Raw genomic sequence first — 20,946 nt, 5'->3', positions numbered from 1 at the left:
GGTTTATTACCTGGCTGTTTTCCTTACTTTCTTTTGAACTCAGATATGCATCTTAGAGAGAATATCTGTGATGGTTGAGTCAACATTCCCTGGTTTTTGTGATGGTATATCTTATACCACTTTTCCAATCTCTCCTATGACATTGGTCTTTTCTAGTTTTCTCCTTCTACATTGGTAAATTTTGATCATCATATACTAAACAGACATACCTGCATGTAATATTTATTGCTTTCTGATTCCATCACTAAATATTATATATGAGTTTGTCTTCTTAATTACTAATCTTGTCAGTTTTTTCTTTCTCCGTTTTTTCCCCTCAATCAGTTCTTACAAAATATTTATCTATAGGTATTTTCAAAGACCAAGTATTTGTAAAAATGTTTATCTTATTTACTGCTGTTTTTATTTTATTTTATAATTAATTAACTTTTAGCTTTTATTTCTATTAATTGCTTTTTTCTAGTTTGATTTCTCCCGATGTGTATTTTTCTCTTGTCAGTGTTTGAAGATAAAACACTGATGATACATAGAGGTTTGTGAAGATAGAGACAAACTTTAGATTCAACAGATGACTAATCACTTATTCTTGGACTCTCCCAGTAAAAGTCACAGAGCACCAGTCTCATTTCTTCCTTTTCCCAGACAGCCCTTCTGGACAACCTTGAAAGGGAGATGTTTCTGCAGAGGGCCAGGTAGTATTTAATGCTGGGATGAACAACTGTGGTTGTGTCAACATTCAGCTCCTAAAAGATATGAGGAGGCTCTCCTCACCCAGGCTGCTTCTTGAATTCTGTAGCCCCTGCGTATTTGGAGAATTGGTAATGGGCTTTTGATCTCGGGAACAGCTCCAAGGACCTGCCTCAGCACCTGCACAGCTGCGTCTTGCACACAGCTGCTGCACCTCTGGTTAGGCAAGCACCACGTTGTGTCATTGATCAGCCTTCACATAACTTAAAATGCGATTTGTCCATCACTGGTCCTCTTGACTTGACTATGTAAAGAGAAAAGGCTGGACCTTAGGGAAACTTTGATCTTTAAAGGATTTCAGGTTTTTCAAAGATTTAAGATTATGAGTAGAAACCTTAATAATAAAACCCCCCGAAACTGAGAATTGAATTGCCCTTAGAATTGGGAGAAAACCAACAATGTGGTGTCAGTGCTGAACAGTATCAAATATACAGAGATCAAAGTAACATAAAATCAAGTCAAATATACCATGTCGCTAGCAAAGGTGTCAGTGATACTAGAGTGAAAACATTTTCAGTGGAATGGTTGGCAGAGGCAAAAGTCAAACAGTAGTCCAGAGTCTCCGTATTTACCAGATTTCCCCTAATGTCAATTAAAAACACGAATTCCAGCCACTCAATAAGATCTTCACCATCATTCCGAAATATTTCTTTTATCAAATGTTTCCTTTATCTCATGTTTTCTTTAGACAAGGCAAGTATTCTTAACCTGAAGACGTCGAACCCCTTTACAGTACAGGCAGAATAGTGTGTTTGTACATGTGTGCATCTTTAAAGATGGTGATGATAGCTTTTATCACATTCTCAAAGGAGACGTAGCTCTTTGTAGATCTACGGTTTCAGAATTTTAGAAATACATTCCCTTTGGCCACCTTACTCTCAAGAGTTTTCCCTTGACCCAATACCAGTCTAACAGGTAATTCCTGGTTTTCTTTGAATCTGTATATTCTGGATATCTCTAGCTCAGCGTAGAATAGACGACCTGAACCACTTCTTACATAAGTCTTTCAAATTCAGCCAAATACTCTATTAATTATTGCCTTTATTGTTCTTATACTTTCATCAGTCTTTGACACTTTAATGAGTTTCCTATCATAAAGAACAATTTCTCTTGTTCCTAGAATCTTTCCTATCTATTGTCTAAGAAAACTTGAGGTGTTAAGATATGCTCCTTTATTCCAAAACATTATTCTTGAAATATCATCTAAATGTTTTCTATAATTTCATATTTTTCAATTATACATACTATACATCTTTGCCTATTATACTAAAACTACATCAGGAGATTTATTTTTCATTGTAGCCACTTCTGTTTATAGCTTTCTTCTAGAAATTGTCTTGCTTACTAAACAGTATTCGTTTCCTTGGCAGAATCTATTTTTTTTTAAGGTACAAAATTGTATTATCTATGTAAAACAATGTTTTGAAAGTGAAAACTACAATGCCCTCCAATAAAACCCTAGTGGAATATGAGAGTATTTCTTGACAAGGTGGTTGTAAATGGAAAGAATAAAACTTAGGAAAATAAAATTTTGAAGAAGAGAGTCAGGGTGTCCTTGTCCTACCAAATATTATGAAACTACAATAAACAGTATGGTGGTGGTTACAGACAAAACTAACAAACAATTATTTGACTATTCCATTTTGTGGGAGTGTGAATTGAGGCAACCTTCATGAAAGGCTATTGGATAATTCATATGGGAAGTTTTAAAATGTGATTTTTCTTTGGACAATCATTTCAACTTTAATGAATTTTTATAAGAAAAAATTGTATGTGTGTGCAAAAATTTAGTGATGAGGGTGGTCATTAAAGCATTTTTTTAACAACAAAAAGTTAGAAACACCCTAAATGTTCAACAAAGGCTAAGTAAATCAAAAGGACCACCATATATGGTAAAAATTGTATTATAGAGTTACAGTTTTCACAAAATTCAGAATAGATTGTTGAGTGAGGCAAAACAGTTTATTAAGCTTTATGATACTTTTTATTTTTTAAGGAAAAGGTGTGTTACATATAGAAATATATACATAAGTAACTATCGTTGGTGATTTTATAAAATTGTTCTGCTATATGTATTATACAATAAAAATATTTAAGAAACATTTCTAAAGGAAGGTGCTAGGAAATCTAGAGTTCCTAGAAGTATTCATCCTTCCAGTCTTTTTTTATCTATAAAATGGTAATTTTTAATTATAAGGCAATTTTATTTCAAAATATTAAATTTGGCCTTTTCATTTTTAGTCAGATCTGTAGTTTTTTTAAAAAGAAAGGCAGTTCTCTAAACGGAGGAGTATTGGGATATATCAGAGACACATTGCTAAAAATTAGTTTTTTCCTTTAAATCAGATGCCCATTAATGTTAAAGAGCTGTAGTATAGCTTAGTGAGTGAAGACACCTGCCATATGTCTGTTTTCCTGCACAACATGGTAATTTACAATTACAATCATTGTGTTTATATACCTCAGTGGTGTTAACCCATATTTAGAATATAATATAAGCCCAAATCATCTTCATGTTTCTGAATGTTTACTTTTCAATTTTAAAAACCATTTCAAAGTATCAAAATCCTGTTTTTATCACAGTAGAATCCTCCTTGCTTGTCGTATTTGAAGAAACCAAATGAATATAAATAAGATCCATAGACTTCTAGGTTTGAAGGCAGGGTCAGTTCCTGTGATTACAGCCCCAGGTGAAAGGTGAACTGTCATGAAATGAACCTACCCCTATACCCAGTAAAATCCTTAACCAGTGAATAGAAACGTTACCAGACGATCTTGAAGAGACTGTGTTGTTTACGTCCGGGGCTATCTTCAGAAGACAGTGCAGCACATCAGTGTGTTGGGCTGCTGCCCTGCCACCTCACTTTTAGCTCGGAACCCTGCTGTGAATTCTGCTACAGACAAAATTAGCTACTTTGGCATTGAACTTGGGCTTTTTAGACTTGCATCCCCCAGTTTCCAACAAAATGATGAAGTACCAACCAACTTCACTTATTACTGTTGACTCTGCTACTGACTGCCTGCCAAAGACTAGGGTTGGAAAAGGAAGAATTGAGGCCTTCCTGAGAATTCACTACATTTTGGATTCAATATTCGTTTCTAAAACTGTACAACCTGTTATATCTCTTCTTTTTCTCCAAAAGAGTAACTGCATTGTTTAATAATTAGTCTTCTTCTTCCCCCCAGGATGTATGCTGTAGAACTCCTTTTAGTTGTTGGTGCAATGGCCAGGGCAGTGTATAAGATGCTTTAAGTTGATTTATTATCTTAGAATGGATGATTATGTTCCTAGAACTGCTGTAAAACTTTGACTATTATTGACTGAGTAGTGGGCAAATCTTAATATATACCTTTTTGTTAAAGGAGAGTTTGGTTCAGTGTACCATGTCTTAGTTTGCCAGGACTGCCATAACAAGTACTCCAGCTTGGGGAGCTTAAAGAACAGAAATTTATTTTTTCACGGTTTGGAGTCTAGAAGGCTGTGATCAAGATGTGAGCAAGGTTGGTTCCTTCTGAGGGCTATGAGAGAAGGATCTGTATCCGGCTTGTAGATGCCCGCCTTCACCCTGTGTCTTCACATTATCTTCCTTGTGTAGCTACCTGTGTCCCAATTTCCTCCTCTTATAAAGACTCCAATCATTGGATTATGCACTTGGATTATGCATTGGATTAAGACCTCATTTTAACTTAATTATCTTGGTAAATATCTCCAAATAAAGTCTAGGGTACTGGGAGTTAGGACTTCAATGTATGAATGTTTGTGGGGAAACAATTCAGCTCATAGCACCAGCCCAATTAAAATTTCAACTAGATTTAATTATTTGCTTCTGTATTCGTTCAGCAAATATTAATTGAATGCCCTATATAACAAGTAGTGTCCTAGGTACTAAGATGCAATGGTGACCAAAAATAGGCCCATCGTAACCCTCAAGGAGCTTAAAGTATGGTTAGGCATGGACGTTAAGCAAATAAACATGTGATTGCAACTTGTAATAAATACCATGGAGTTATCAGATATTGGGGGAAGGTCTTCATTTAGATTTTATTTATAGTCTTTTTATAATATGTATTGTCTCTGATAACACCAGTGTTAACAAATATTCTAAATCAGAGGGTCCTACCTGCAGTGGGAGTGTGGACCTATAGCCAAGCCATAGTTAGGGACACAAGCATTCCCAGATTAAAATCCCAGCTCAGTAACCTACAGTCTCTAAATGAGTTATTTCTTTCAGCTCCTTTTTCTCATGTGTAAAATATGTCTAGCAATCCACAGGGTGAGAGATTTGATAAAAGCATAAAATAGGGTAATATAGAAAGAACCCCCTAGGACTTCCCTTTAATACAGTAGGCACTCAATAATTTTTCCCTCCATTGTGTTTCCACTCTACTTGTCTGTGCTTTATTTATAGCTCATAAGTCATTCCTTTGCATCCCTAGGAACTTTCACATAGTGGGTGCTCAACAATTAATAGCCAAAACTGAATAAATGAGAAAACAGAAAAAGTAGAAACAGTAGTCTCAGTTGCCAGAAACCTTACTATCTGATATTAGGAAACAACTTTCAAAATTGTAGTAACTGGAAAATAGTCATAAAGTCCATTTCCTCAGTTCTCAAATGACAACTAGGTAAAGGAACAGATGATAGTTTTGACTTGAAGGGTATAGATGAAGGCTTTTTGAAAACCCATACAGTGTTAAGTCACTGAAAGGAATGGTCTCTGAACTCGTTTCTAGCCTGTAATAATTGTATGAATCTCCACAAATAAGAACAAAACAATGCACCACAGACTGAATATGGGAGCTAGGAGGAGACAGACTCTAGGAATGGACCGAATAGGGTGACACTGATCTTCCTACTATGATTCCCATTTAACCTCTCTATTCTGATATACTGTGGCTCTTCCAAATGTAGCCCAATCCTGCCTTTATACATACTATAAAATGTTCACACCCTCTAGCTTTTTGGTTCAAAACCTACTGTACTCATTTGCTAGGGCTGCCATAACAAAGCACCACAAACTGGGTGGCTTAAAGAACAGAAATATATTGTCTCACAGTTCTGAAGATCCAAAGTCCAAGATGAAGGTGGGGCGGGATTGGTACTTTCTGAGGGCTGTGAGGGAAAATCTGTTTCAGACCTCTCTCCTCAGCTTGTATGTGGCCATCTTCTGTTTCTTGTCTCTTCATAACATCTTCCCTCTGTGCATGTCTCTGTGTCCAATTTTCCTGTTTTTATAAGGACACCAGTCAGATGGGATTAAGGCCCACCCTAATAATGTCATTTAATTTAATCACCTCTGTAAAGGCCCTGTCTTCAAATAAGGTCACATTCTGAGATACTGGGGTTAAGACTTCAAAATACACATTTCAACAGGACACAATTCACCCCATAACACCCACCACTCCTGACATAGAGAAAATGTAAGTGTGAGATGTGGGGGAGGTATAGGAAGGCAAAGAGACTTGTTTATTTTTTTCTACAAAAGAGTTAAATAAGAGGTGGCGTGATAGAAAGGAAAGAACATTACCCATAGAGTCAAACTGCTTCGGATCTGCATCCTGTCTCCAGGCCATTCACATAGACAGATCACCACTCTAAGGGAACATTTCAGAAAAATAACATTTCTTCCATCCCAGCCAATAACTTTATGGGCTAAAGAATTACAGTAGCTATTTACTTGTATCTATTTTGGGAACAGAACAGTTGAAATCTCCTCAGTGAGTTTGAGCAATATTATCTTAGGAAGAAAATTTTGGATATTTTCTGTTCCAGTGCTGGTTGGGTTGCAAGAAAGGAAAAGAAAGAAAGAGAGACAGGGAGAGAAAGAGAAAGAGAAAGAGAAAGAGAAAGAGAAAGAGAAAGAGAAAAGAGGAAAGAAAAGAAAAAAGAAAAAAAAAGGAAACAAGAAGGGAGGAAGGGAAGAAAGAGAGAAGGGAGAGAGGAGGGAGGGAGGGAGGGAGGAAGGAAGGAAGAGAAAATTTTGGATATTTTGATAAAGATGATTCTTACTCTCTCCAGAAAAATTGATATGTGAACCTATTGAGAAAGCCCTGTCACTTTCCACTAAGAATTGCCAGCCACTAATTTCATCAAGCTAATGTAACAGGACAGTCAAGTGACTTGCCTTTAATTTGTTATGATTGTGTTATATTGATGAAAAGCAGAGCTAAAACAGCTGATAGCAAGTGTTTAGACACTGATTGTTTTAAGACTACTGCTAAATCTAAGTAGACACCGAGTAAGTTTTCTCAGTACAGGAAGTGTAAATCATTCTTTCTGTAATAGTAACTCATTAAGTACATGCAAATACTGTAGATTATTACCTCATTTCACACATATTTTTATCGCTCTTGTCTGTCTGTAAACATGTATTACCTTTGAGATTTAAACTAAAGAGAAGTGGGAAAAGACTTACCATACAGGAATTTATTGTGTTCTTTTCTCTCCTGAAGAAGCAATCACACCAACACCATAGGTAGAAAAGAACATTTTGCTGTTTCTGTGTCACATCATTAAAGTAGTTAATCTAAAGCCATAAATTTTTGTCTTCTGGGCCAAGAAATTTTAAGCAAAATACTAACAGAAATGTTATGGTTTTAAATGAGAAGTGAAAGAATCTTTATCCTTTTTATTTGAGTTTCCAGAAATGGCACCCTCCATAAAAAATTATATCATTTTTATTTTTAAACTGAGTTTCTTGCATTAGTCAGTAAACAATTTATTTGGTGAACATTCTCTGTGCACATATATACACCATGTGAACATTTAGGAAACAGAAGGTACTTGAATTTGTGAGATTTAAATATTTTCTCACAGTTGATCCAGTGATACTGCAGTTGAAATAAAACCACATATAAATGAAATACCACTTTCTACTAAAAAGCTAGTATAGATTTTCTATCATTGTTTTAATGAGGACAATAATGATTCCATGTATTCAGTGGAATATCTCATAAATCTTTAGCATGTTTATCTCCATGTACATTCTAAGATTCACCCATAAAACTCCACCTGCCCCAATCACAAATACGCATGTATAATTACATGATCTGACTACATGTATTTTTATATTCTTCCAAATATTATTAAATTTATAGAGCGATGATTTCATTTCTCGCTGTTCTGAAAACATGTGCACATATATACTAATATTCATATAAATACATTATATAAAATATGAGCTACATAGATCAAAAGTAATGCACCATAGCAAGGCAAGCGAAAGGAGAGCACTGAGGATGGCAGCTGTTCACCATCTTCCAGACATCCTTGCTGTAGCCCACAGATCAACTCCTGCTCTTCCTCCAGGTTCCACATTCTTACATTCCCATAAGCCATTGCATTATACTTCTCTACTTCCTCAGTGACTATCTACTAAGCACCTATTAGGGGCTAAGCACTGAAGACTCAGAATTAGACAAGGAACATATAGGCTAGATTGACTAAAGAAGTGAGAAAATCAAGAATCACCTCAACAGGTGGCCCATATTAGAGGAACGGGCAAATGAGCAGCACAGAGAAAGGAGCACATAACTCACTGAGGGATATCCAGGAAGGTTATTAAGAGCCAAGGACCACCTGAACTAAGACTTCACGGGTAACTAGGAGCTGTTAAGTGGAGAGTATGAGAACCAGGAGAAAAGACCAAAAGTCAGGAATGAAAGGAAAAGTGAAAAGAGTTTTTTTTGACAAAAAATCTAGGCTAAGATTAGTTACTGCAATTCAGAGTTAAATGTAGTGGTTAAAATCCTGGCAGCCATAGCAAAAAAGTTACATAGGTCTCAGTACTTATGTACCTTAGTCTCAGTTGAAGCTAATTACATGAATCATCCAGAATGTATTAGGAAAAATATTTTTATTTTTATTATTATTCCAGTATAGTTAACATACGGTATTATGTTAGTTTCAGGTGTACAATATAGTGATTCACCGATTCTATGTATTACTCAGTGCTCATCAAGATGAGTATTCTCTTAATCCCCTTCACTTTATTTCATCCATCTCCCCACCGCCCTTCCCCTCTGGTAATCCATCAGTTCTGTATTTTTGTATCCTTTGGGTAAGTACCTAATAGTGCAATTGCTGGATCATAGGGTAGTTCTATTTTTAACTTTTTGAACAACCTCCATACTGTTTGCCAGAGTAGCTACACCAGTTTGCATTCCCACCAACAGTGTGAGAGGGTTCCCCTTTCTCCACATCTTCACCAACGTCTGCTGTTAACTAAGTTGTTCATTTTAGCCATTCTGACAAGTGTGAGATGGTATCTCACTGTAGTTTTGATTTGTATTTCCCTGATGATGAGCGATGTTGAACATCTTTTCATGTGTCTGTTAGCCATCTGGATATCTTCTTTGGAGAAATGTCTGTTCATGTTTTCTGCCCATTTCTTCACTGGATTATTTGTTTTTTGGGTGTTGAGTTTGAGAAGTTCTTTATAGATTTGGGATACTAACTCTTCATCAGATGTGTCATTTGCAAATATCTTCTACCATTCCGTTGGCTGCCGTTTAGTTATGTTGATTGTTTCCTTTGCTGTGCAGAAGACTTTTATCTTGATGAGGTCCCAATAGTTCATGTTTGCTGTTGTTTCCCTTGCCTCTGAGACATGTCTAGTAAGAAGTTGCTGTGGTTGAGATCAAAGAGGTTGCTGCCTGTGTTGTCCTCTAGGATTTGACGGTTTCATGTCTCACATTTAGGTCTTTCATCCATTTTGAATTTATTTTTGTGTATGGTGTAAGACATTGGCCTTGTTTCATTCTTCTGCATGCTGCTGTCCAGTTTTCCCAGCACCATTTGTTCAAGAGACTGTCTTTTTTCCCAATGGATATTCTTTCCTGGTATTTTGACAGGGATTGCATTAAATGCATAGATTGCTTTGGGTAGTATAAACATTTTAACAATATTTGTTTTCGAATCCATGAGCATGGAATGTTTTTCCATTTTTTTGTATCATCTTTAATTTCTTCCATAAGTGTTCTATAATTTTTAAAGTACAGATCTTTTATATCTTTGGTTAAGTGTACTCCTAAGTATCTTATAGTTTTGGGTACAGTTGTAAATGGAATTGATTCTTTGATTTCTCTTTCTGTTGGTTCATTATTGATGTATAGAAATGCAACAGATTTCTGTATGTTGATTTTATATCCTGCGACTTTACTGAATTCGTGTATCAGTTCTAGTAATTTTTTGGTGGAGTCTTTTGGGTTTTCTACATAGAGAATCCTGTCTGCAAATAATGTATCTGCAAATAATGAAAGTTTGATTTCTTCCTTGCCAGTTTGTATGCCTTTTATTTCTTTTTGTTGCCTGATTGCTGAGGCTAGAACTTCCAATAGTATGTTAAATAATAATGGTGAGAGTGGGCATCCCTGTCATGTTCCTGACCGTAGAGAAAAAGCTCTCTGTCTTTCCCCCTTAAGCATAATATTAGCTGTGGGTCTTTCATGTATGGCCTCTATGATGTTGAGGTATGTTCCATCTATCCCTACTGCTGTACTTTCTCAAATGTTTTTTCTGCATCTATTGAAAGATCATATGATTCTTAGCCTTTCTTTTATTAATGTGGTGTATCACTTTGACTGACGTGCAACTATTGAACCACTCTTGCAGCCCAGTAATAAGTCCTACTTGATTGTTGAATGATTCTTTTAATGTACTATTAGATTCCATTTGCCAGTATTTTATTGAGAATTTTTGCATCCATGTTCATCAGCGATATGGGCCTATAATTCTCTTTTTTAATGTGGTCTTTGTCTTTTTGGAATCAAAATAATGCTGGTCCTGTAGAATGAGTTTGGAAGTTTTCCTTCAATTTCTGTTTTTTGAAACAGCTTGAGAAGAATAGGTATTATCTCGTCTTTAAATGTTTGATAGAATTCCCCTTGGAAGCCATCGGGCCCTGGACTTTTGGTTTTTGGGAGATTTTTGATTACTGATTCAATTTCTTTGCTGGTTATGGGTCTGTTCAAATTTTCTATTTCTTCCTGTTTCAGCACAGGAAGTTGATAGTTTATATGTTTCTAGGAGTTTATTCATGTCTTCCATATTGCCCAATTTGTTGGTGTATAATTTTCATAATACTCTCTTACAATTGTATTTCTCTGTTGTTGATCTCTCTTCTGTCATTTGAGATTTTATTGATTTGGGGTCCTTTTTGGTAAGTCTTGCTAGGGGGTTATCAATTTAATTAATTCCTTCAAAGAATCAGCTCCTAATTTCATTGATCTGTTCTACTGTTTTGTTTGTTTGTTTCTATATTATTTATTTCTGCTCCAATATTTATTATTCCCCTTCTTCTGTCTATTGGCCTTAGGCTTTATTTGTTGTTCTTTTTCTAGTTCCTTTATGTGTAAGGTTAGGTTGTGTATTAGAGATTTTTCTTGCTTCTTGAAGTAGACCTGTATTACTATATACTTCCCTCTTATGACCAGTATTGCTGCATCCCAAAGGTTTTAGACTGTTGTTTTTCATTTTCATTTGTTTCTATGTATTTTTCTATTTCTTCTTTAATTTCCTGGTTAACCCATTTATTCTTTAGCAGGATATTCTTTAACCTCCATGTATTTATGGTATTTCCAATGTTTTCCTTGTAGTTGACTTCAACTTTCCTAATGTTGTCTTCAGAAAGCATGCATGTATACCACTTCTCTATCCATCCATCAATGGTCACTTGGCACTGCTTCCATAATTTGGCGATTGTAAATAATGCTGCAATAAACATAGAGATACATGTATCCTTTTGAATTCGTGTTTTCATATTCTGTGGCTCAATACTCAGTAGTGGAATTACTGGCTTATATGGTAATTCTACGTTTAATTTTTTGAGGAACTTCCACATTGTCTTCCAGATTGGCTGCACCAGTTTCCCACCAACAGTACACAAGGGATCCTTTGTCTCCACATCCTCGCCAGAATTTGTTCCTTGTGTTTTTGAGTTTAGCCTTTTTGACAGGTGTGAAGTAATATCTCATTGTGGTTTTGATTTGCGTTTCCATGATGAGTGACGTTGAGCATCTTTTCATGTGTCTGTTAGCAATCTGTATGTCTTTTTTGGAGAAATGTCTGGTCATGTCTTCTGCCCATTTTTTAATTGGATTATTTGGTTTTTGGATGTTGAGTTTTGTTTTTTTTTTTTGTTTTTTTTTGTTTTTGTTTTTTTTTTCAATGTTTGTTTATTTTTGGGACAGAGAGAGACAGAGCATGAACGGGGGAGGGGCAGAGAGAGAGGGAGACACAGAATCGGAAACAGGCTCCAGGCTCTGAGCCATCAGCCCAGAGCCTGATGCGGGGCTCGAACTCCCGGACCGCGAGATCGTGACCTGGCTGAAGTCGGACGCTTAACCGACTGTGCCACCCAGGCGCCCCAGATGTTGAGTTTTATAAGTTCTTTATATATCTTGGATAACTAACCCTTTATCAAATATGTCATTTACAAATATCTTCTCCCGTTCAGCAAGTTGTCTTAGTTTTGTCAATAGTTTCCTTTTCTGTGCAGAAGCATTTAATTCTGATCTCACATTTAGTTTCTTAATCCATTTTGAGCTTATTTTTGTGTGTGGTGAAAGAAAGTGGCCCAGTTTCATTCTTTTGCATGTAGTTGTCCAGTCCCAACACCATTTGTTGAAGAGACTTTTTCTCATTGCATATTCTTGCTCTTCTGTCGAAGATTATTTTACCATATAATCATGGTTTTGTTTCTGGGCTTTCTATACTATTCCATTAATCTATGTGTCCTTTTTTGTGCTCATACCATACTTTTTTGATTTCTACAGCTTTGTGGTGTAACCTGAAACCTGGAATTGTGAGACCTCCAGTGTTATATTCCTTTTTCAAGATTTCTTTGGCTATTTGAGATCTTTGGTGGTTCCATATAAATTTTAGGACTGTTCTGGTTCTGTGAAAAAAAAAATTTGTTGGTGTTTTGATAGGGATTGCATGAAATTTGTAGATTTTTTTGGATAGTATGGACATGTTGACAATATTCGCTATTCCTATCCATGAACATGGAATATTTTTCCACGAGAAATATTTTCTTAACATTAAATGTAAAGATTAACATATCATTCCTCAGGTGACAGTGAGCAACACAATAGATAATTTCTTTAATTATATTATTTTTGTTGATATTGTTAGTTAAGAAAAAAAAAGTTATTCTTCATGTGGCTGGTTTTTATATTGACTGATGACAAATAGCCTAAGCCTTAATACTAAGATTTGAGGTTTTTAAGGCCTTCCTTCTGAGAACTAGAATAGTTTAGTATAGTACTGATATAAAGCTTCCTGATGGTTTGCCTTGACACTACTGATTAGCAAATCTACAGAAATTAATAGTCAGCAGATCTGCTGGCCTGTTGTTCTCTAGAGTCAATCGCCTCCACGAGGCTTTTGATAAAAAAGCTATTTCCTTTAAGCTTATTATGATATTATAAATACTGAGAAGGTTTCGGTTATTGAAAAAAACTATAAGGCACCAAAGGAAATGTGTTACGTAGTAGTAGCCTAGTTTCCTTTGTTTCCAAAAATACATTTGATTAGAAACTCAAGTTGACTGTCATGGAACAGCTCTACTGTCTCTGCCCATGACACTAGAGATTGAATAGGTGTCTAAATTTGTGTAGCATATAATTTAATTATGAAAAATAATTAATCCATCTGTGTTTAATTCTCATATGAAATAAAAATGACTGCTATAACATACTCCTGTAAAGTCATTCTTAGAACGCCCTGAAAAAAAAAATCCTCATAAAAATCATTGCAAAGTACTTAGGAAGCCATAAAGAACAATGCAGTGCTTCATAATGCTCTTTTTTGTAAAAAACAAACAAGCAAACAAACTTTAAATCTAATGTTGCTTCCATCCATAAATACTGAAATGCTTTCACATATAGTAATTCTAATAAAACTACCTAAAATGAGTCCTTAGTATCAACATAGAATTTGAAGACTGAATATTTTTCCCAAATCAAGCAAACTCACCAGTTTCAGAGCCATCAATAAACACGTGTCTTGACATCCATGCTTTGTCTTTAAATACCAAGTGATACTTTTTTTTTTGTAATTCAAATTAGTTAACATACAGTGTAGTCTTGGCTTTAGGAGTAGAACCCAGTGATTCATCTCTTGCATATGACACCCAGTGCTCATCCCAACCAGTGCCCTTCTTAATGCTGATCACCCATTTAACCTACCCTCCACCCAGCTCTCCTCCAGCAGCCCTCAGTTTGTTCTCTATTTAAGAGTCTCTTATGGTTTACCTCCTTCTTTCTATCTTATTTTTCCTTCTCTTCCCCATGTTCATCTGTTGAGTTTCTCAAATTTCACATATGAGTGAAATCATATGATACCTATCCTTCTCCGACTGACTTATTTTGCTTAGCATAATACCCTCTTGTTCCATCCACATTGTTGCAAATGGCAGGATTTTATTATTTTTCATTGCTGAGTAGCATTCCACTGTATAGATATACCACATCTTCTTTATCCATTCATCAGTCAATAGACATTTGGGCTCTTTCCATAATTTGGTTATTGTTGATAGTGCTGCTATAAATATTGGGCTGCATGTGCCTCTTTGAATCAGCATTTTTATATCCTTTGGGTAAGTACCTAGTAATGCAATTGCTGGGTTATAGGGTAGTTCTGTTTTTAATATTTTGAAGAACTGGGACACCTGGGTGGCTCAGTCAGTTAAGCATCCAACTTCAACTCAGGTCATGATCTCACAGTTTGTGAGTTTGAGCCCCACATCGGGCTCTATGCTGACAGCTCAGAGCCTGGAACCTGTTTCGGATTCTGTGTCTCCCTCTCCCTCTGCCCCTCCTCTCTCTCTCTCTCTCTCTCTCTCTCTCTCTCTCTCTCAAAAATAAATACACCTTAAAAAAATTTTTTTTAATATTTTGAAGAACGTCCATACAGTTTTCCAGAGTGACTGCACCAGTTTGCGTTCCCACCAGCAATACAAAGGGTTCCCCTTTCTCTGCATCCTTACTAACATCTGTTGTTTCCTGAGTTGTTAGTTTTAGCAATGTTGAAAGGTGTGAGGTGGTATCTCATGGTTTTGATTTGTAGTTCCCTGATGTTGAGTGATGTTGAACATCTTTTCCTGTGTCTGTTAGCCATCTGGATATCTTCTTTGGTGAAATGTCTATTCATGTCTTCTGCCCATTTCTTCACTTGATTATTTGTTTTTTGAATTTGAGTTTGAGAAGTTCTTTATAGATTTTGGATACTAACCCTTTATCTGATATGTCATTTGCAACTATCTTCTCCCATTCCGAAGGTTGACTTTTAGTTTTTTTGATTGTTTCCTTCATTGTGCGGAAGCTTTTTATCTTGATATGGTCCCATTAGTTCATTTTTCTGTTTATTTCCGTTGCCTCCAGAGACACGTAAAGTAAGAGGTTGCTGTGGCCACGGTCAAAGCCGTTGCTGCCTGTTTTCTCCTATATAATTTTGATGGTTTCATATCTCACATTTAGGTCTTTCATCCATTTTGAATTTATTTTTGTGTATGGTGTAAGTGGCACTTTTTAGCCTAAGTTATTTCAACAGACAAATTTTGTGGGGTTTTTTGGGGGGGGTTTGTTTTGTTTTGTTTGTTTTTTAAATCTTATTTGTTTTCAGAGAGAGGGGGGGAGAGAGAGCACGAGCAGAGGAGGGGCAGAGAGAGAGAGAGGATCCCAAGCAGGCTCTGTGCTGACAGCCCCAATATGGGGCTCGAACCCATGAGCTGAGCCATAAGATCATGACCTGAGCTGAAATCAAGAATCAATTGCTTAACCAACTGAGCCACCTAGGTGCCCCACAGGCAAATTTTGTTTAGAAAACAGGCCAGAAATCTTTTAGGATCCAGCACTGATAGGTCTATTTCTTATGAATATGTATTACTTCTGAAAATCCCCAAAGTATGTATGATTAAATAGTTGTTAGGTGAATAATTTTGAGACATCTGCTTATGGTATCAGATTCATGTCCAATGCATTCCATGAGGCCATTGCCTTTTCAGACCCTTACTACCAACAGAGAATAGCCAGAGGTAGATAGCCTAGTTACTTGAGGCTTCTAATAGTTAACTATGTGGGAATTTAATAAGAAAGTGGAAGGTAAGTAATCATTCTGAGAACACAGGTATTTTTATTGGAGTTGTTTGTAACGCGAGGTGGACTTATAGCTCATTCAAATCATAATGCGAGATGACAGGTTTTTTTCCTAGTCCATTTTTACAATGGTTTACATGTTAAAATGCAAGCAATATGAAAATTCATTCTGGAAAAGCACTTGTTGCCCAATGCCCATGGCCTTCTTACCCAAGAGAAATAGCTGCACCTAGCTCTCAGTTGTTTATGAGTGCATTGTTTTTTCAGGGAATTATCTGCAGTAAAACCATCTTTGGTTAGCATTACTTTTTTTTCCCCCAGTACATTTCTGTGCCTCTTTTTCCCAATATTAAGCTCATGTATTTTCAGCAAATGCAAACTACTTTTAGTTGTTCCTAGAAAAACATAGTAAGGAGAATAAGCTCCTTCCCCTCTCCCACTGCCCTCCTCTCTTCATTATGTAAATATTAAAAAACTGAATAAATATTAAATATTAGAAAACTGAACATGAATTATTTTGGATTACTTACCTGTGTGGTTATCTGTAGCACTTACTTGGATAATTCAGACCCTTCTTGCCCTTAAACACATATTAACATTTTGCTGCCTGACTAGCTCGGTTGGGAGAGCATGAGACTCTTGATTTCAGGGTTGTAAGTTTGAGCCCCACGTTGGCTGTAGAGATTGCTTGAAAACATGTATTAACATTTTTTTAGATGCTAGTATTAAAATGTACTGTATAGTTGTTTCACAGATTCAAATATGTACCCATGAATTCAAATATGCACACATGAATATCATTCTCACATTTTATAGCAGTTGAAAAAAAAAAGAGTAGAATACAATCTAGTCTTTTAAATTACTGTGTTAGTAGAGACTTCCTTCATTATAGACTTATAATTACTCCTATTCAAACTTCTTAGCAAACAAAAGTAATTTAATGATTCATGCAAATGGAGAAACCCAAGGGTAAATCTGCTTCTGGTACAACTAGATATTGGGGCTCAAACTCTGTCATCCAGACTCTCTCTCCATCTTCTTCTCTACTTTTCTTTGCCATTTGGCCTCATTCTTTCTTTCTTAAAACAGGGCTTTCTCTCACCAGGTACAGGGAGGGTAGATATAAGCAGATGTAGCATCTTCTATTTAGCAATATCCCAGAGAAAAAGTGCTAGCATCTGAATAAGAATGTTAGTGAAAATTATTGGCCCTGCTTGGGTACTATGATGATCCCTGAACTAATCACTGAAACCAAAGAGATTGAATAGTAGGACTGGCTGTGATTGGCCAGCCTGGCCTAGCCATGTCTTGAAAGGGTTGGGGCTGAGCATGACATTGTAACTGTTAGTCCAACAAAAGCTGTGTGAATTGAAGAGGAGAGTTTCCACAAAGAAACATTTTGGATATGCCCCATAGTTGTCTAGTTTCTTGGAAAACGTAATGTACGTGCCACAGTCAGATGCTTATGTTATCTGATGTAGAGAGAAGAGAAAATGTGGGGTGACTAAACACAGAAAGGTCCTACTTTTTAAACTCTTGAACTGATCTATCAGCAGATTATTTTCCCATTTGTGATTTTGAAATAGATCTAAATGTTCATACAATGCCCTGGGTCATCTTGCTGCACTTACCTTTTACTGCATGAAGCCTATGACCCGCTATGTGGAGGGCCTACTTGCACAAGTATTCATTCCAGCTAGTACCTTCAAGTTGTAAACAAATGGTGGTCCCATTCATTTACCCACCTGTATCCTAAGATAGCTTAGCAGTGGCTGTAGCACAGAACGGTTTTAACATTTGCACATACACAGACTTCATCCACTGGTTGTTCATGTTAATCCTACTTTAGCTATTGCTGCAATAAAATTAATCTTTTCAAGGGAAAGCTTCTGATGTTTTGGGGTTATTTCCCCCAGTTTTTAATTTCTCTCTTGGTTATACTTTTATTTGGTATCTATCTTTTAGCATGTAAAAGAACACTGTAATACTCTTTTTTATGGAAACTACTTGAGATTAGGAGGGTCCTACATACTTCTGACAAAATTGTCCATTAACTGTCACAGACAAATATATTATGGCTTATTTTTTTAAATAAGTGAAAAATAAAAATCTAGGACCTATTTTGTTAGTCATAAATTATTTTTATATCTAATTGAAGTGAATTCTTACGATCTGTTTGCTTTTGTTCTTTTCCCCAGTTCTGATGTTTTATTTCTTATTTCCCTAATTATTTTATTGGATGTGATCTTCTTGTCATCTGCCTTAAATCCTTGGTGGAAAAAAGTAGGAATATTAGTGAATCAGTAAATTACCCAAGCAAACCAAAATTACCAATGTATCAGTTGCTCTTCGTCCACTTCTGCCCTCAGAGAAGATAAAAAATATATGGTCAATGTCCTCTCAATGCTTTATATTCAATAAAATTTATTACCTTGTGACTAGATTTCAAAATTAGATTGCTCTTACATACAAACATACTCATTAAGTGCATTAATAGGCAAGTCAATTTATTATAAAATATTGTATTTCACTGATTACAAGATGCAGTTGTAACTACATAACATACAAATATATCTTGCAGTTAATGTCATAAGAAAACATTGTGTCAGGAGCGCTGAGTGGCTCAGTTGGTTGAATGTTGACTTCGGCTCAGGTCATGATCTCATGGTTCATGGATTCGAGCTCCACGTCGGGCTCTGTGCTGACAGCTCAGAGCCTGGAGCCTGCTTTGGATTCTGTGTCTCCCTGTCTCTCTGCCTTTTCCTCAACTCACACTCTCTATGTCTCTCTCTCAAAAATAAACATTAAAAAAAAACAAAATAAAACATTGTGTCATAGTTTAATTGGCAGTGTTTTTTTCTTCCTAAGTGGTACGGGGAATAATGACAAACCTTAAAATTAATGGCATTTTGAATTTGATGACACATAGTGCTCTAATTATCCTTCTTCATTGTCCTGAAGAGTTTCATTTACGTGAAAATTCTGCTGATGGACATCTTTTAAGAAGTCTGGGTTTGGCTTAAAGATTCCCTTTTGGGGGCGCCTGGGTGGCTCAGTTGGTTAAGCATCCGACTTCAGCTCAGGTCACGATCTCGCGGTCCGTGAGTTCGAGCCCCGCGTCGGGCTCTGGGCTGATGGCTCAGAGCCTGGAGCCTGCTTCCGATTCTGTGTCTCCCTCTCTCTCTTCCCCTCCGCTGTTCATGCTCTGTCTCTCTCTGTCTCAAAAATAAATAAACGTTAAAAAAAAATTTTTTTTAAAGATTCCCTTTTGTAAAGCTAAGTTTATTTTTGTAACGTTAATAGTCACTTCCTAATATATCTATTTTATAAAATATAAATTTTGTTACTGTATTTCTTAATTCGGAGCACGCTTACATTAACAACACCATTCAGCCATCCTTTTCAGTTCTTGTTGTATGTACAAAAACCACTGGTGTCACTTAGATATTAGTAATTCATTTTTAAGATTTGGATGTAATTTTATATGTTTCATCCTGCATGTAATATTGAGACAGTGTAATATTGAGACAGTGTAATATTGAGAACCTGCAACTCTTATATGTGAAACTATTTACATTAATCTCGATAATTCAGTTATGACTCTCTTGCTTTAAATCTCTTTGGTATGTTTCTGTTCTGATTTAGTGCCTGGTTTAAAGATTAATGTTACAGGGTAATTTACTGCAGCTCCACAGATGGTATTTGAATCTTCGTAAATGGGCTTTGGAATCTGTGCACAGTTCCATATAATGTTAGGTTAACATCAGTGTAAATGTGGAACTTAAAACGATTCTAAAAAATCGTGATAGAAATTTCATTATTCCTTTTCTAAAAACCATAAATTTTGAGGGAATTTCATGGGCAAAGTATTTTTACTTCAGTAGTGTGGTTACGATATAACTAGCCCCTTATATTTGAAATCACCAGCCCCTGTATGTTGAAAATAAACATCAAAAATAAGCTACCTTGTTTTAAACCATTCTGAAATTCTCGTCACAGGAGAAGTTACTGTTCTTATTTTTACAGCTTCCTATATGAAATGCTTTATAGAATCCACAAACACACATTGCTTTTAGTGTCTCTCCTTTGATGTCTATAAAAGACCCATTCAACACTGGAGCTAAGTGCTCCTAATGTGTACAACAGAATTTGGCTGAAGTTATTTCAAGCTATTAGAGATAACCTTTCTCTGCATGTCTTTTGAGGGAGAAACTGGTACCAACAATACCAGTTAAGCTGTAATTAGTGTAACTAACAACTAATATGAAAGAGCAGAGTAGAGGTCATTCTTAAGAATGTAAAGGTATTAGCAGGTTAAGGTTGTAGGGCATCCTATCCCCCGGCTTAATCTGTGCCCTAGCTGGTGAGATTTGTTGAAGTCATCAGTGCCCTCTAACCCTGAGGTGTTGCTCTCTCATAATTTATTGGTCACATGCCAAGTTCCTCTTTCCTGTCTGGTGAGATGACTTTGGGAATGGCAAATTCATTGTAAAGTTCTTGTTACAAATGCCTGCAGATCTTCAACCTTTTAATGTAGATAAAGGTTTACAGATTAATTTGCTTTAATGTTCTTGTCCTACCAGCCTCATACTATATGAAATTGTCATTTTGCTGCATTACAGAATATGATTTGTCGAGATCATTTAACATGTATTATTAGAGGAACGCTTAAAACCTAACTATTAAATCAGATGTTGTGTAACTGATTCTAATACATACTGAATATTCCACTTTTTATGGGCCACTTCTTCAAATGTAATTGCCCACCAGTGGCTTTTGTTTATGTTTACAGTCAACTCAAATGCATTTAAAGGATAGGAATTTAAGAGGAATGACCTTTTGTTTTCATGAGGTGTAGTTAACCCCTCTCTTCTAGTATCTGACTTTGGATTCTTTCTCATCTCATTACTTGATACCAACACATAAACAAGAGGAATGCCATAGACCTTAATCATCCTTCTCCTTTTCCCATTAAAGTCATTCCTGAAAGATTTCTGTGGTTTCTTTCTACTTAGAAAAACTAGAAAGCTTGGGGGTATTTTGTTTGTTTGTTTTTTTAAGCCGTGGGCAGGCAGCAAGAGTGCCCTATGAAGAAAGAAT

At 36.1% G+C, this 20,946-nt stretch overlaps 1 protein-coding gene across 1 annotated transcript in view; it reads left to right on the top strand.

Moving 5' to 3' along the window:
• FAM172A (family with sequence similarity 172 member A) overlaps window positions 1–20,946 on the top strand; it is a 429,609-nt gene that overhangs the window by 302,626 nt on the left and 106,037 nt on the right. The gene's annotated exons all lie outside the window — the stretch shown is intronic.

This window comes from Lynx rufus, unplaced genomic scaffold (assembly GCF_022079265.1).
Source record: "Lynx rufus isolate CCGP_SWC_20201006 ecotype Redwood Valley unplaced genomic scaffold, mLynRuf1.p SCAF_1, whole genome shotgun sequence".
NCBI lineage: Eukaryota > Metazoa > Chordata > Mammalia > Carnivora > Felidae > Lynx > Lynx rufus.
Note: the sequence above shows the minus strand (reverse complement) of the source record. Positions and strands in the feature narration are given on the sequence as shown.